At 32.4% G+C, this 15,952-nt stretch overlaps 1 long non-coding RNA gene across 1 annotated transcript; it reads left to right on the top strand.

Annotated features, from left to right (window-relative positions):
- The first annotated feature begins 214 nt into the window (after positions 1-214).
- Positions 215-8,917, top strand: LOC118612416. The gene is made up of 3 exons (XR_004954850.1): positions 215-305; positions 1,909-2,050; positions 8,830-8,917. It is a non-coding gene; the product is annotated as an uncharacterized LOC118612416 (long non-coding RNA).
- The last annotated feature ends 7,035 nt before the right edge of the window (positions 8,918-15,952 follow it).

Here is a 15,952-nt window from a genome sequence, read left to right as displayed (position 1 = left end):
AACTCGACTGTATCAGGAGGTATACGTTCTCTCTAGTTAAGATAATGACCAGAAGAGCTTAACTTCGGCCTCATGTATTTTATAACCAAAAAAATTGTGCTTTCTGTATTTGTAAAATTGTATTTTATAGAAAATAATTTATTCATTTTTTTCATCATCTCATTCCAGCAGGGTAAAATAATTTGAATAACACTCCCCTTACTGTTTTCTTCAGCCTCGGTCACTCATGATGAACTTATTCCTGTAATTGAAGTGGGTTTACTCTTACTTTCACTCACTTGTGTGACTAAAATGCATAATACCAGGTAAGTCTCAGACTTGTGCCTTATACTTTATCTTTTAGTTCATACTTTCTCACTTCATACTGTGGTGCACTGCTATCTGGTTACAGTGCTGTAATACCATCTCAGTGCATACTAAGAGCCGTCATCCTCCACCCATAACAGCGCTCTTATCTAAGTCCTCAATGTCTTGAAGACAAGAACTGTCCACCTTCCTCAACAAAGACAATTGTACCCTCCAAGGGACTACTGGGCTATGGATTCTCTTGTTTATACTGTTTGCCTGTCTTGAGATCACAATCATATATTGTGTGTCCCTGAATCATCATTGTAATGTACTATTAACTCTTTGAGATATCCTATTGCTTTTCTTGATTTCCTATCACAGGTGGAGGCAGTCATCTTTCCTATCTAAAAATTGACTAGAGATCGTGCCAACCATTAGACAATGCACTTATTTTCCACATTACATATTTACTCCCATAAATTCTTGAATCTGTCATTCTTATGGGTAAAAGTTGTGTGAAATTCACATATCCTCAAAACAAACCTATCTCTTCTATACATGATAGGCTAACTCTTGTTATATCAGAAGATATAATGATAGGACTTGAGTTAAAAACAAAAGACAACAGAGTAATTAAAACATTCTTTTTTTAAAGCATGTTTCATGTTCCATGTTCTAAATGTAACAATATTTATTTATGTACCCGTTTTTTAATAATATACATGAATTTTTAAAGTGGAATTAACAACAAATAAAAAAATACAGTCTTTGAGAGATTCAATCAATAAATTGAAAATAATATAATTTACTAGGTCTATGGCATGTAAAAGCAAGAATTATGATAGAATAAATTAACGATAAAATAAATTATCTTCTAGAAGCAAGTAATTTTTATACCCTACATTCATGACACTGTGAGGAAGTAGATTTTTACGTGTGTTGGAATAGTATTGATTTTCCTTTTATGACTTATAGTTGGATACCTTGCCAATCTCTTATTTTTTTTTTCTAATAATTTACAGATTCTTTTGTGTTTTCTACAACAGCCCATCATTTTATCTTGGAAAATTATGTTCTTTTTTTCATCCTTTCCAGTCTTTATGGCATTAATTTGTTTTTCTTGCTTAATTATGTTAATTAAGAATACCACTACAATGTCAAAAATAAGTTGTGATTGTTGGGATCTTTGTATTCTTGTTTTTAAAGAATTTTCCCACGATTTTCCAATTTTCTAGATTGATATTATATGATAAGAGTTTTATAGGTAGTCTTCATCATGATACAGAAATTCTTTGTTTTCTAGTAATATAAGATTTTTTTTTAAGTTATGAGGACATGTCAGACTATGACAATACTTATGCTGAATCTGTCGTATGTGTGCTTTAGCATCCTTACTCTGTTAATGTATTGAACGATATTCATAGATTTTGTCTGTTTACCTGCTTTTGCCCATTCCTAGAATAAAATCAACTTTTCATGTTGAATTACCTATTACTTACACTGCTAGAATCAAGTATTAATAGTTTGTTAAAGATATTGGAGGCTTTGTTGAGGAAGAAAGACTATAATATTCCTGTCTGATAAAGTTTCTACTTTTTTTTTTCCTTTTTGATATGAAAGCAGTTGGGCTCCATTGAATGAGATGGAGCATATTTTCTCTTACACATCATCTTAAAAGCTTTGGATACCGTTGGAATGATGCATTCCAGGAACATCTCATAGCAGTTGACTTTAAAAATCACCTGGATCTTGTGTTTTCCTTGTAAGTTTCTTCATGAATACGTCATTTCATTTAGAATTTATAGGAGTATTTAGGTTTTCTATGATTCAGATTTAAGTTACATTTTTTTCTAGAAAATTTGACATTTCATCAAAACCTGCAGGATATTAGTGTGATAGTATTTTCCTATGCTTCTATCTCTGCTGTATTATTACTGATATTTTTATGTGTATCTGTTCCTTTTGTTTTTCCTTGCTCAATCCAGTCAGAGATTTTTCTATCTTGTTTTATTTTTTCAAAGAATGAATTTTGCATTTATTCTTTTTCTCTCTATTATGTTTCTTTTCTGTTTCTTTGCTTTCTAATCTTATCTGCATTAACTTCTTTGTTTTTTGTCTTTCTCAGCTAAATTATTTTCAGTGTCTGCAAATACATTATTCAGTGTACTAATTTGTTCTTTGACAACAAAATTTTAAAATGAAGTAAAAATACTTTTTATTTCTAGAAATTTTATTTTCATCTTAAATTCATCTTTTTATACCTAGTCATTCTTGTCAGTTAGTGAATTTTGTGATTGCATAAATATAATTCAAACTTATTTAATTACATTTATTGTGTTTTATTCAAATTATCGCTTTTTCAGGTGTTTAAGATCTCAGGAATTAGCCTTTATTAGCAAGGCTTTATATTTATTTCCTTAAATATAAACATCATATTAAGCAAATGCTCCAGCCTCATAAGGTCATTTTGGATTATTTAGTATTTCATCCAGAATACTAAAAGATTTGATATCTAGATTTGTATAAAAATGTTTTTTAAATTACTGATGTAAATTAAAAAGCATAAAAGCAAATGTAAGGCCTTTGGCAATGCTAAAGACATCTGTGGAATAATATTAATTCTTTCATCTTATGTTTTTATATAAGGTCATTCAGCTCATTAACATTACACAGAACTCAATGTTCTCTTCATAAGTTACCTCAAAAACATTTAGAGTTGATACCAAAATATTATTGTTCAAGGACAAGATAGTGTGAGTGGTTTATGTGTGTGTGCATGGGCTGGGAGGAATTATCAATAAATGTCCAGAGTTGTTTTTTTCTGCTTGTTTTTTTTTTAACTATAGGAATGATGTAACACTCTATTTTTTACAATTAGATATTAGAAAGTCTTTCACAACTTTTCATTTCATCTAGTCATTTTATGTTGGATAGATGATAGATCAATAGATCATTTTTGAAAAAAAATAAAGAGTATATTTTTTCACATATATCACATTAATTCTGTCATTGCATCTCTACTCGATTACTTATGTATCCAACTTTGCATTTCTTCAACATACCTGGTAAGCACTGTAATGAAGGTGCAAGTCACATCCCAGTGAAGAGATGCAGAGTGAGGATGCATTGTCTCCCTGGCTCTGCAGGCGTGCATCCCACCCCCACCTGCTTGTCCAGGTAGACATTTAGGAAACTCCTGCAGCCGGAATGACTGGGAGAATTATCAAGAGAAAAACTATTAATTCAGATCAAAGAAGAGAAAAAAAAAAAAAGAGTTCAAGTGAAGGAAAATGACCTATATTATATAGGCCCAAACATATGGCATATGTTGAGTGTGTGTGTGTGTGTGTGTGTGTGTGTGTGTATGTGTATGTGTGTGTGTGTGAGACTTCAGGATAAATGACAAGACTTTCGAACATTTTAAATGTATACACGGGGAAGACAAATATAACTTATTCCAGCAAAATAACTGATTATTGATATAATGCAATTATTTTCTTAGTAAAACATTTATTACATTATATCATTTTCAAAATAATAAATTCCATTTGGTGTGTTCATTTCTTATTTAAACAAAAATGTGGATAATAGCGAGAAATGTTAAGAACGTGTCTATCACTACTGGTAAAACTCAAACTCTCACTGGCAAATTTAATTTTTTAACATTGTTAGTGAATTTCCCCAAGGTTGACTGTATTTATGCATTTCAGAATATAACTTTGACTAATTTAAATGGAGCCGCAGAACAGTGCAGTAACCTACATTAACCTGACATTAAATACAATAGTAAGAGCAGGGCCTAATAGTATGTGTCTCTCATCCACTGAGGGCCTGACCCTCATGGCCCAGAGAACTTCAATTACGTTTTATTGCTCTTCATTACAGTTTTCAGAATACGTGTCTGACGTGATTGTTTCTGCTCCCACATGAGGACACTTTTGATAAGGGTTAGGGGTAACTTTGGTTTTTATATCATTCAACTCTAATGGGAAATTTCTTTAAGGTTTTTAAAATCAACTCTTCAGTGGTCTTGTTTCTTCTTCTTTGAATCGTTAGCATTTCCTGGCCTCGCCTAGAATACTTAATTAATGTAATTGTTTATTTTACTCTCCATGTGAGATGTGCTCCTATAACACAGGATTGATCGCACACTGATCGCTTCTGTGGCAAAAACAGAGGAAGAGAAATGGCCGCAGCCCAGATTAATAAGGTCTTTCATACTTTATGAAGACCTTTGTGCTAAAGCTTAAAGGGGTACATTTAACAGAGAAAAATATATATATAGTAAATGCAACTGATGAGCAGATATTATTCTATATATTACGTTGTAAAACATCAGATGATGAAAATTTAAATGACATACATATTCCTGCCAGGTCGTGATAAAATGTCAGCGACAAAAATAGAGAATGAACAGCTTATGTGAATCACACACACACACACACACACACACACACACACACACACATTCATACAAATCCAAACCTTCAGCAGTAAAGGACATTTCAGTAAAAAAAGCTCTCAGATGTCGTGGCACAATGTCGGGTATCAGAAAACAGGGACGGAACGAGATCAGTCCCTCTGAGGGATCCAAAATAATGACAGTAATTGGTTAGGTTGCTCACTGCTTCCAGGTCATAGAATCACATTCATATGATTCTATCTATTAGTGAGTGTAAGCAGGAGGTGAAATTTCTATTAAAAAAATGTTATATATTGTTTAGCTAGCCACATGCAGTAGAAACTAAGGAAGACATAGGGAAATATAAAATGTTTATTTATACATAGATGTAAAAATAAGCAAACCTTTGTGATTGCCCATTTATATACCACATGTATTTTATTTGCCAACTAGATTCTTTTATTTTTGCTTAAAAATTATATTTTTAGGACTCATTTATGTTGATATGGGTAGTTCTCGTTTATTCACAATGATTCAAGGTGCATATATATGTAGTAAAATATAAAGGAGATATTATAAAAAATGCAAGGAGAAAATAAGTACAAATTCAGAATTTTAGCCATCTCTGTGCGGAAGAGGAATACAGTCAATGATGGCTTATATGAAGAATTTAACTAGATTTTATTTTGTAATGGTGGATATAGAGTATTTGTATATTCTGTGTACATTCTACATATCTGAAGTATTTCAAAATAAATTTAAACTTTCTCCAAAATCTGTGACAACATAACTAATAGATCAATGGTAATGATGCGTATCATAGTTACTAGGGCATAGAAATGGAGCAAGAATCCCGTAAGGCAGACTTTTGCAGCCTTCTCATGGTTTTCCAAGCACACTTGTGTGCATGTTGTGTGCAGTGCTTGCAAATATATGTGTGTATTTATGGACTGTGTATGGGTGTGTCTCTGTATGCGTGTTTGATTTATATCTCATCTTGAATTATTTACTGTTACCATCTTTTAACCTAATTACCCCTAATAAATAGAGGCCTTATTGTCCTCGTGAAGCCATGAGATTATAAGGCAGCTTTAATATTAGAATCTACTGTAATTTTGTTTACATAATTGGCAATCCATAAAGACGAGTCAGTGTGTGGTGAAAACGGCACTTAACCGGAATCAGATCAAGGTTTAAGTTCTTCCATTATCTGTGTCATTTTGGAAACTTTTGTTAACTTTCCAGGTCTTTATTTTATGATCAGTTCTAACCAGCAAAGATGACTTAAAGAAAAATAATGGAGCTGGTAGGAGATGTAAAGATTTGCTTAGTGTATGATATTGAGGCAGCATTCTTAATTTTCCCTGTCATTCCTATTTATATAGTTACTGAATCAAAAATCATATACTTTATATACAAATATACGATTTTTGATTAAAACCAAATATAATAGTAACGTTCAGACATCAACCTCCAAAGTTAACGGTGCGTGTATCTTGATTGTAAAATATACTATTGAAGGAGACACAAATGCTCTTTTTTTGAAGTTTGAGATACAATATTCAAATGACTTTTCTGCCAGTTAATTTGCAGCTGTGTAATCAGTTAGGTGAGTCAGATCAAAGCTACACTGTAGATTAGAGCTGCTTCTACAGAAACCTGGCCTAAATGGAAGAAGCGATGAGAAGTTAAGCATGAAAACTTTGGAGAAAAAAGTCATCGGTACAGGAGCTGCCTAGTTAAACTTTAGTCTAAACTATCGAACATTTCTTTTCCTGCCTCCATAATATCGAATGAGCATGTGTCCAAAATTTCTTGATGCTTAGTACTTTAAATGCTTCTGGGGGGAGGGGGGAAATGCTCTTAACTGAAAATCAGCAAGGCATTTACCATCTGTCTGCAGAGCAGCAGTGTGAAGGAGGCACAGCGCTGGCCTGTGGTACATGTCCGAAACCCTAACCAAAATGAACAGGGCACATATGCTTACAAATGTGGTTTTAAAATCAGAAGCCAATTAGCGTGCTCAGTGTCTCCAAACCTTATCTGAACTTGCATTACAAATAAAGAACCTGCAGGCTCAAAGACTTAAAAACGATAACTTAAGGTGGAACCCAGCACCTGTTTTTTACCAATAATAAGCACATTAATTGACATCTACAATTTTTAAGAATCAGAAATCTTTTCAAAGCAGGAGCCACTGGCTAGACATTTTTTCTTAGTCATAAGACTATTCCAATTCCTGGCCTCTCGAAGCACCACTTTATCTAGAGTTGTTGACACGGCTGAACATAAATAAAGTACTAAGATTTTCTCAGCATGCATTATAAACTCCATGAAAGGTCACCGTTACTTCATATTTTTGATGCCATTACTTGTCTGGTCAAGGTCATGCATCCTGCCATTTACCAAAAGTAATAAACTAAGTTAAAATTCTGTGAAATTGAAAGTTTCCGCTAAATACTCAATTCTCATTAACTCATTTAAATCTAGAAACCACTTTATAAAATATGCATTAGTGTACCCCTCTCAGAGATGAGGAAATTGGGGGGTTAGAGATTTTGATTGAATAGTTCAAGATCCTGCACCTGGGAAGCCCTGAACTTGAAGCTGGGTCCTGAGTCTGGAAGGCCCGGAGCTTGTCCTCAAGAATATTACATATTCTGCTATGCAAGTAGAATATCACTATAGAAACTCAGTCATTGAAAAGGTCGGTGTTAAACCAATTTCAGTTCTTTTCTTGGTGCGAATATATGTATGCACAGGTTTTTAAATTTTTTACTAGCCTCTTCCTTCACTTTTCATGTTGTTTTCCTCTCCGCTTCCCATGTTCCCAGTTGTTAGGTTTAGTACAGTGCGTCTCCTATAATGTCAAGAACCCAAAGCTATGTAGTGCTAGACACAAGTGGACCCAGGACTCAGCCTTCACTTATTCTTTGGGATGGCCTGTCCTTTTTGTGACTCTTAACCCTCATGTAACTGCAAATAAGACTTAGCTGTCAGCTCCCAAGTTTCCTTAAGAAAAAAGAAAAAGTCTACTTATCCAATGTTTATATCTCTATATAAGACAAGAATCACCTTGACCTTCAAGTGTGATGGAATGAGAGCAGTTATCACAGAGACATTTTTAGTATGAAATTATATATATATACATATATACATGGATCAAATTTTAATATACACACACATATATATGTATATATATAAACATGGATCAAATTTTAATATTGTCAGTAAAACTAAAATCAATAGAAATTAAATCTTCTGTTTAAATGTGTGGATTTCCGATTATACCTGCCCTATCTCAAAGCTGTAATAATTTTTTTTAGATTGTTAAAGATCAAAATCCATCATATTTCATATTATATTTCCCTGAAATAAAAATACTTCTTAAGTTATAAACATTTGAAAGAAATAAATTAATGCCATTATCTTTTGACATTATGCTTATGTTTTTAATTTATACTCAAAAGTTTGAAAACAGAGAAATAAATTATGTGGCTGCCTCACATTAGTGTGAAAATTCCTCTGACACTGTAAAAATAACAACAGCATTAAGTTACTTAAATAATTTGTGGTGTTTGAAAAAAGCTCATTAGCACCTTGTAAATTTTCACATAGCCTGTGTTATAACTTCATTTCCAGAAGAGCTATCATAGCAAAAAAACAAATTCCATGTGCAGTTAATAGCTGAAAGGTTCACTGACTGATTTTGAATAGAAGACACTACATAATAAAGAATAAATTCTCAACTTGGTTTATAGAACTGAACCATTATTAACAAGTATACCGGTAGAAGTTATTCTTTCCTTTTCTTTCTTTTCTTCGCCATCCACTGGTGAAGATTAGCTTTATACTACAGTTTCTGAAATTTAATAGATAATTTTATTGGAAATCAAGTCAGAGTATTTTATGGTTCGAGGCCACTTTCCTTTACAAGTACAATGCATTATGCATTATTTTTTTCTGCAAATATGGTTTTTGCTAGTTTATTCTTTGACATAATTACTAAACATATTTCAGGATTTGACATGTGCCATCAATAGAATTCTGATTTAAAATTCAAACGGTAAATAAGTTTATGGGGAAGAGAGAGAATCCCTTTTACTTATGTAACGGCATTTTTACTTATGTGGCCACAGGCTGAGAAGAACTTCAGCCATGGAAGTTAATATCCACGCCTGACACCAAAAGATGTCGTATACACGGTTCTAAGGAATTTGAAGAGACAGCAGGTCTAGCTCTCCACTTCTCACTGCCAAGCTTCAAGGTAAGGTGACCGCGATGGGAGAAGGGGACTCAGGGCTGAGAGCCACCGACATCATCATTGTTAGCCTTTTCGGGGACGCACTTTGAAAAGCTACTTTCATGTAGACAAGTGAGGGAGACTGAAAAGTGTAATTTATAAACAGAGATACTGGACTCTCAGCCCCCTGGTGGAAGCTTGTTAAACTGTACAATTTCAGGGTGACCCTCCCACTACTTTCCTGGCTAAGAAAGGCTTGGTAAGAAAAACCTTGAAAGAGCATGGCGTTTATCTGTGGAATTTGTGTATATGTGAAAAAGAAAGAAAAGAAAAGAAAAAAAAAGACTAATGACTTCTAATCCATTTCAGGGGAATTTTAGATCCAAAAGTGATAAGTAACACAATAAAGTCTCTATGAAAACATATAGCAGAATATGAAGTTGGCCTTCGATTAGAGATTCTTAAATAGAACTTAACAAATACTATCTCATTTCAAGCTTTTATGGGTATGTTTGAAATCAAACTGTTTTCTTAACCAGAGCAAGATGTACTTAGCAATTAACTGAAATTCGAGTGTGGACCTTCACTTACATGGGATCAGAGGATACACAGGTGCGGCAGGATAACTAGTCACTTTCACTAAGAAAACTCATCATGCTGAAAGTAAAAATAATAATAATTATTATAAACATGTGGCATTACGCATCAAGGCAACATGCATTGATTATTTCACATTACGTATGTGAACGTGTGCACGTGTGCATAAAATTTCTGACCCCAACATAGCTCTCAAAGATCACCATTTAATTACAATCAATCCCGAATTTCTCAGGGTTACATAATCATACGTGATGTGTTAATAATTCCATTTATTTGCATAGCCTACTCTTCTTCACCTGCTAAACTCTTTCAAGCATCAGTTTCCAGATCCAGTTACACCTTCTTTATGCACTCCTTCCTTATTCACCAAAGCAGACCTGGTCCCAGCTTCTGAGTTTCATCAGCATTTCGTTCATGCCTTTGTTATCGTATTCCCCAGTTAAAACACTATGTTATCCATTAGAATATAGCAGCCTTACAGATGGGAGTATTGTCTTCTAATCTTGCACCACTCGTCTCCCAAAACACATTTAAGAAGTAGACATCTGATTTGTGAATGTGTGTGATGGGACATTTCAAGTCATCATACTAAGGACTTACTGCAACATTTTTCTAAAGGAGATGCATTTACCATCTTTATCATACAAAAACAGAGGCCCAGAGGAATTGTGACTTGTTCATAATCCTAAAACTAGTAATATCGAATTCACTGTGTATAAATCAGAGTCTACTTTTGTTATAAAAGAGAAGACATGGTAGCAATCAACAGTATTAATGGCCAATGTTGTCATTATTAACAGTTATGGAATGTTTAATACCTACCGCCTGTTACCTCGTGTCTTTTAAGATTTTATGCTATCTAATTCTCAAAACAAGTTAGGAAGTAAATTCCATGCCATTATGTAAATGAAGAGACTGAAAAATATTTAAAAATAGGCACACACCATTAAATTAATTAGATCTAGGAAATACCTAAAGACAAACAAAGAAATTTTCTTTATATCATACCCCAGTTTTTTTTTATTAATGCCTTAGAAATAAATATAATAATGCAAATATATGTAATGTGTTGTTTGTCATTTAAACCAAAATATAACATTGATATTTTCATAATATACTGAAAATAAATTAGTCGACGTTCAGTAAATTGACTTTGTCCCTAACCGAAAATATGTTAGAAAACAAAATTTCACCTTCATTTTTTATCTAATTAAATTCAAGTTTAGAGGCATGAACTGAATTGTATGAACATGTAAGTGCTCTAACTCAAAGTAGAAATAATTTTCATCTCCCCATTCATTAACCAAAAATAAGAATATAAATATCAAGTATCAGAGGTAAGCGTAATGAAGCATGAGGGAGAATAGAACAAATCTACAGTTCTAATTTCAGAACCACCGATTTTTCTTAGGGAAACAAATACTGCATTACAAATATAATTTCCAAAGTCCATTTTTGCTGAAAGATATTCTGACAAAATAACATAGAACCCAGTTCTAAGGAGTCTAACGAAGTGTTATGTTTTTCTATAGAAAGAATTCAATCATGTGGAAGCACACAAGCGCAGACACACGTGTACAAATATGTTCCAGAGAAATAGCATAGGCGGTAATTTCTCAAGCTTATTAAATGCAGAAATAGAAACTATGTTATTCATTCTGGGAAAATAACATTGGTCTGTTGTGTTAAGGGCAGAATTTAGAAGCTACGAGTATCTTTTCTATATATGTGTCTGTGGTGAGTTCAGAATGACATTTTCTTCTACTTTTGAGAAAAAGATACCACAAAGGAGCTATATATTTTCCCAAAGATATTAGTCAAGAGGGCTCTTGTGTTGGGTTCAACCAGCTATGGTTTGATTTACTAAGAAAATTGAGAGAAAAATGAAAGAATATTTTTATCTCGAAATATAGAGGGATCTGGGCCAAATGTCCTGGATTGTCAGAAAAGAACAGCATCAATCACTGATACATGGATAACTATAGATAATAAAATCCTATTTTTTATATCAATGCAACACAGCTATTATACAAATTTCTGACAACAGTCATTCCATGCAACCAGGTAGAAATTTCTTTTCCTATTTAACTAGCAATTCTTTCTGCACAGACATCGTGGAAAACCCAGTGCTACTCACGATGTCAACAAGTTCTTGTTTTTCTTGACAATTGCTCTGCTCGAGTACTTACTGAGGAGGATAGATGATTAAAGAAAAAGGTAGTAAAGCCATTCTCAGTGAAGAATAAAACACATGTATACATGAAGAGAACAATTATATTCAGGTAGATTTAGGAAACTAAATCCAAAGGGAGGGGACCTCCTTATTTCTAGTTTTTGGTCCAGCCTGTTTTAGAAGTCCTAAAAGTCCCAACACTTATCAATATTTATCTCCTCATACATAATTTTTTTGTTTAGTTTTATTTGTTATGTAGGTATGTACTATTTACCTATCATTCAAATGTTAAAAAATAAAGACAATTACAATGTAGAAATGTGGTATGATGTAGAATGTAGACTGCGGATAAAAAAATGACAATTATATATATATATATATGTAATTCTATATGCTGATCTTATAATATCATCAGAAGGTTTCTGATCATAACATATTATTGGAAAACATTTTAGTGGCTTAGCAATAATTATAATGATGATGATAACTAGCATTTAATGAGTTTCTTTATTGCAAGACTGAGTGTTTTATATACACTATTCTTATACAGAAGTGTTTTTTAGTAGTTAATTGACATATAACATTGTATTAGTTTCAGGCATACAACATAAAGAGTCAGTATTTGTATACACTACAGAATGATCACCACAATTCTAGTTTCCATCATCACCACACGTAGATGCAAATTTCTTCCGTGTGATGAGAACTTTTAAAATTTACTGCCTCAGCAATTTTCAAATATACAGTGCAGCATCATTAGCTATAGTCACGATGCTGTACATTCCTCCCTGTGATTGAAGTTTTTATGCATTGATAGATCAACATCCCCTCACTGGGAGGCCGCCTTACATAATTATTGGGAACCTTTATCATTTGGGCCAGACAGCTAAACTTCATGCCCTCGAATTTCCCAATCAGGTTAATTAACCTCTCCAGAATTCAGTTTTCTCAGATTTGAAACAGAGGGTTATTGTATTAAATGAGTTAATAGATTTAAATAACTTAGACGATTACCAAGGACATAGTGATTACTTACAAAAATAACTGTGATTCTTTGTTTTTGCCATAATAAATAACTCGCAACAATGCTTAATGAGACCAATATTTTAGTACCTATTTTATATGTACTTTATATAAAGTACTGAAAATAGAATCACTGGAGCACATATTCTGAATATTTTAATGGCTTCTGATTTATACGCCAAAGTTCTTCCCCAGGTTTCTGCTCTACTAATTTTCATTTAGTGCAGAGAAGACTTATTGGAGGGTCTCTTATCAGAATTGTATGAGTCTGTAATTTCAAGTTTGAAAACCAATAGTTTAAAAATATTCCGTTGGCAATTTTTTTATTATACTCTTTTTTCTAGTGAAGTTATAGTGAATTGCTCATCAGTTTGAATAAATATTTTGCATCTTAAGGCTATTACACTTTGTCGGTTTATTGTAATTCTTAATATTTTGTATTTCGATTTATAATTGTACTTTGTATGTAGCGTGGCTAACAAAGTTTTGCTTTATTTCTGTAGTCAAATTTATTAACAGTTCTATTGTAATTTCTTATTTTAATTTTGTCCTTGGAAGTTAAATTATAATACATACCACAAAAATATGCCATTTAACTATAGTAAAAATAAACTATATAATATATAATATACCACATACAAATGTAATATATCTGTGCATAAGTTTCACTGACTCCATCTCAAAATTATCACTTAGGGAAGTTATATTCTCTTCAATATTCTGAGATATTTAATATGAACATATTAAAAATAAAAATAAGCTCCAAAATTATTAAATAAAACAGTGAAATGCCAAAAATCTAACTTTAACATATTCTAATCAAAATAAAAGCTTATAAAACCAGACAAAAGAAGCAGGTTATCTCTGAAAGCATTAATACTTTTTGTTTGTTTTTGCCAAAACACATCCTATTTTAATTTGATTAATCCAGTGAGAATTACAGTTTTGCAATGTATAGACTTTTTTATGTGAGTAAACATTTGTCTTTGTATAGGTCAATTCTGTAGGTCATTTCCTCTAGATTAGAGAGATGAGCTAGCATGAGTAAATTAAGTACCTGGATTTAGAGGACCATGTACACTAAAATTACATATATTTTATAGTTTATCTAAATTTTGCCTTGTAACCATAAAAAGGTAACATGAAGTTAAAACTTACCTGTTTCTCCTGGAAACTCTTAACTGGGCCACATACACTAAGAAGTTTCTGCTGCTTCAATGCGGCAGCACAGAACATATTGAAAGATAAATCTATCAGATGCTTCAGTCAAATGCACAATCATTATTTATTAAGACATAGTCATTAAGGATAGTTCTACTCAATTTTGTTGACCGATTGCTTTTGTTTTGTTGTCTCTTGTTTTTGATGTTGTATTTTGTTTCTTATCCTCAAATAAGCTCATTTCTTCGAATTAATCAAAACAGATGCCTCCTATAAAGTAAAAGCACCTTACATGCTTAAGAGGCTCAGAGAATTTAAGTGTTTTGTTTTTCTCTTTCAATTACACTTCCATCTCTAGTACCTAAGCTAGAGTTCAGTACCAGCATAGTTCAATAGTCTTTGACGCACTAAAACTTTTCTTCCCATTTTTTCTAAAACTGGAAAAATCAGAAGATACTGGCCTGGTTTCTTAGTGATGTGTCAGTGAGAAGTCATGTCAAACCTCATTTGTGACATAGTTGCTATTCCAAAAGGATGCTAATATTGAAAGTTAAGGCACTATGAATAATCCCCAGTGAACGGTCACAGCTCCCAGTGAGCAGGTGGTTGGCACTGAGAACACTTTGTCATCTCCTTTATTGTATCAAGAGTCTGTTACCCAATCCACACATCAAGGAGTAGAAGATTTTCAAAAAGCTATTGTATGGCAGCTCTGCACTAGACTCTAAAGCAGGAAAGTACCATGCATGGATAGAAGTCAAAATTAAATAAAAATATACACCACGAGTCTCAGAAAACTACATTAAAAAAAAAAAAAAAAAAAGGTCAGCATTTGATACTGTATGGAAAATACGGATGTGAAGGCTTGGGCATTTTAGCTGTCTCTGGCATTTAGTTTTAAATCCTAAATGAAAAACTTAATTGTTTAAAATAGTTTTTTTGCCTGATGAACAATGAATATGAATACACCATATCTTAAGAGTTACACATCATTCATGTTTGATATTATATCTCATGCATGTAAATTTCATAGGATTATTTTGTCTCTTGAAAAAGGCATACCTTTTGATTAGGGGCATTATTTTCTCTTATTCATGAATTATGTTTTAATCTGTTCTGAATATCAAAAACATACAAATGATATCCTTATCCTCAAATATCCTCAACAAGAAATAAAAACTCTCCCTTGAATATTTTCCAGTGATTTCTTCATTTTTCTCAAATCAGTGATATACAGAAAGATTGTTGGGGGAATGAAGTATCTTTGCTGACAGAAATTACAACTTCAAAATACATAAAGAATATATCTTAAAGTTTACTGTGCCGCCATGTAGGTTTATGCTATTTGAAAATGATGCAGCCTATGTCATTGTTATTTAAATAGTAAAATATTTTCTATTTTAAAAGTACAAAAAAATACTAAGTGAAGTTATAATATTTTTTTAAAGTCTCATATCATAATGAAGAGACATATCCTTTGATCAGATTCTACACATTATAGAAATGGAATTTTTTGAAAATGAGGTAATGTGGATCAACTTTTATAGAAGTTATCTGCGAAATAACGTGCTTGATTATGTTCTATTTATACACTTGGTTAATATTATTTGCAAAATTGTTAGATACTAGTCACTGTGCTAGGTATGTGGAATACAGCAGGGAAGCAAAACAAATATTCTTACCATTTTGGAACTTAGAATTTTAGAACAGGGGTGGGAGGAATCAATCTTAGACATGAAGAAGATACAAGTACTACTCAGTTGTGTAGGAAAATGCATACAGAAAGGTATGCACTAAAATACCTTAAATATTTCTAGAACTACTTACATATCTAAGATATGACACCTTCAGAAGGCAGATAAGCCATTCTCTCTTCTCATGACTTTGCAATATAAAACAGGATAAAAATAATAACTTCTAAATGAATTTAAAAACTTTAATAAAATGCTATCAGCATTGTTTGTAAATGTTCTAGTTTGACTTGGTACAAGATATGCCTTTCATATCTTTTTAAATAGAGCTTATTTTTAATATAATGATAAACACATTAGAGATCTTGGTC

This window comes from Rousettus aegyptiacus, unplaced genomic scaffold (genome assembly GCF_014176215.1).
Source record: "Rousettus aegyptiacus isolate mRouAeg1 unplaced genomic scaffold, mRouAeg1.p scaffold_m13_p_16, whole genome shotgun sequence".
NCBI lineage: Eukaryota > Metazoa > Chordata > Mammalia > Chiroptera > Pteropodidae > Rousettus > Rousettus aegyptiacus.
Note: the sequence above shows the minus strand (reverse complement) of the source record. Positions and strands in the feature narration are given on the sequence as shown.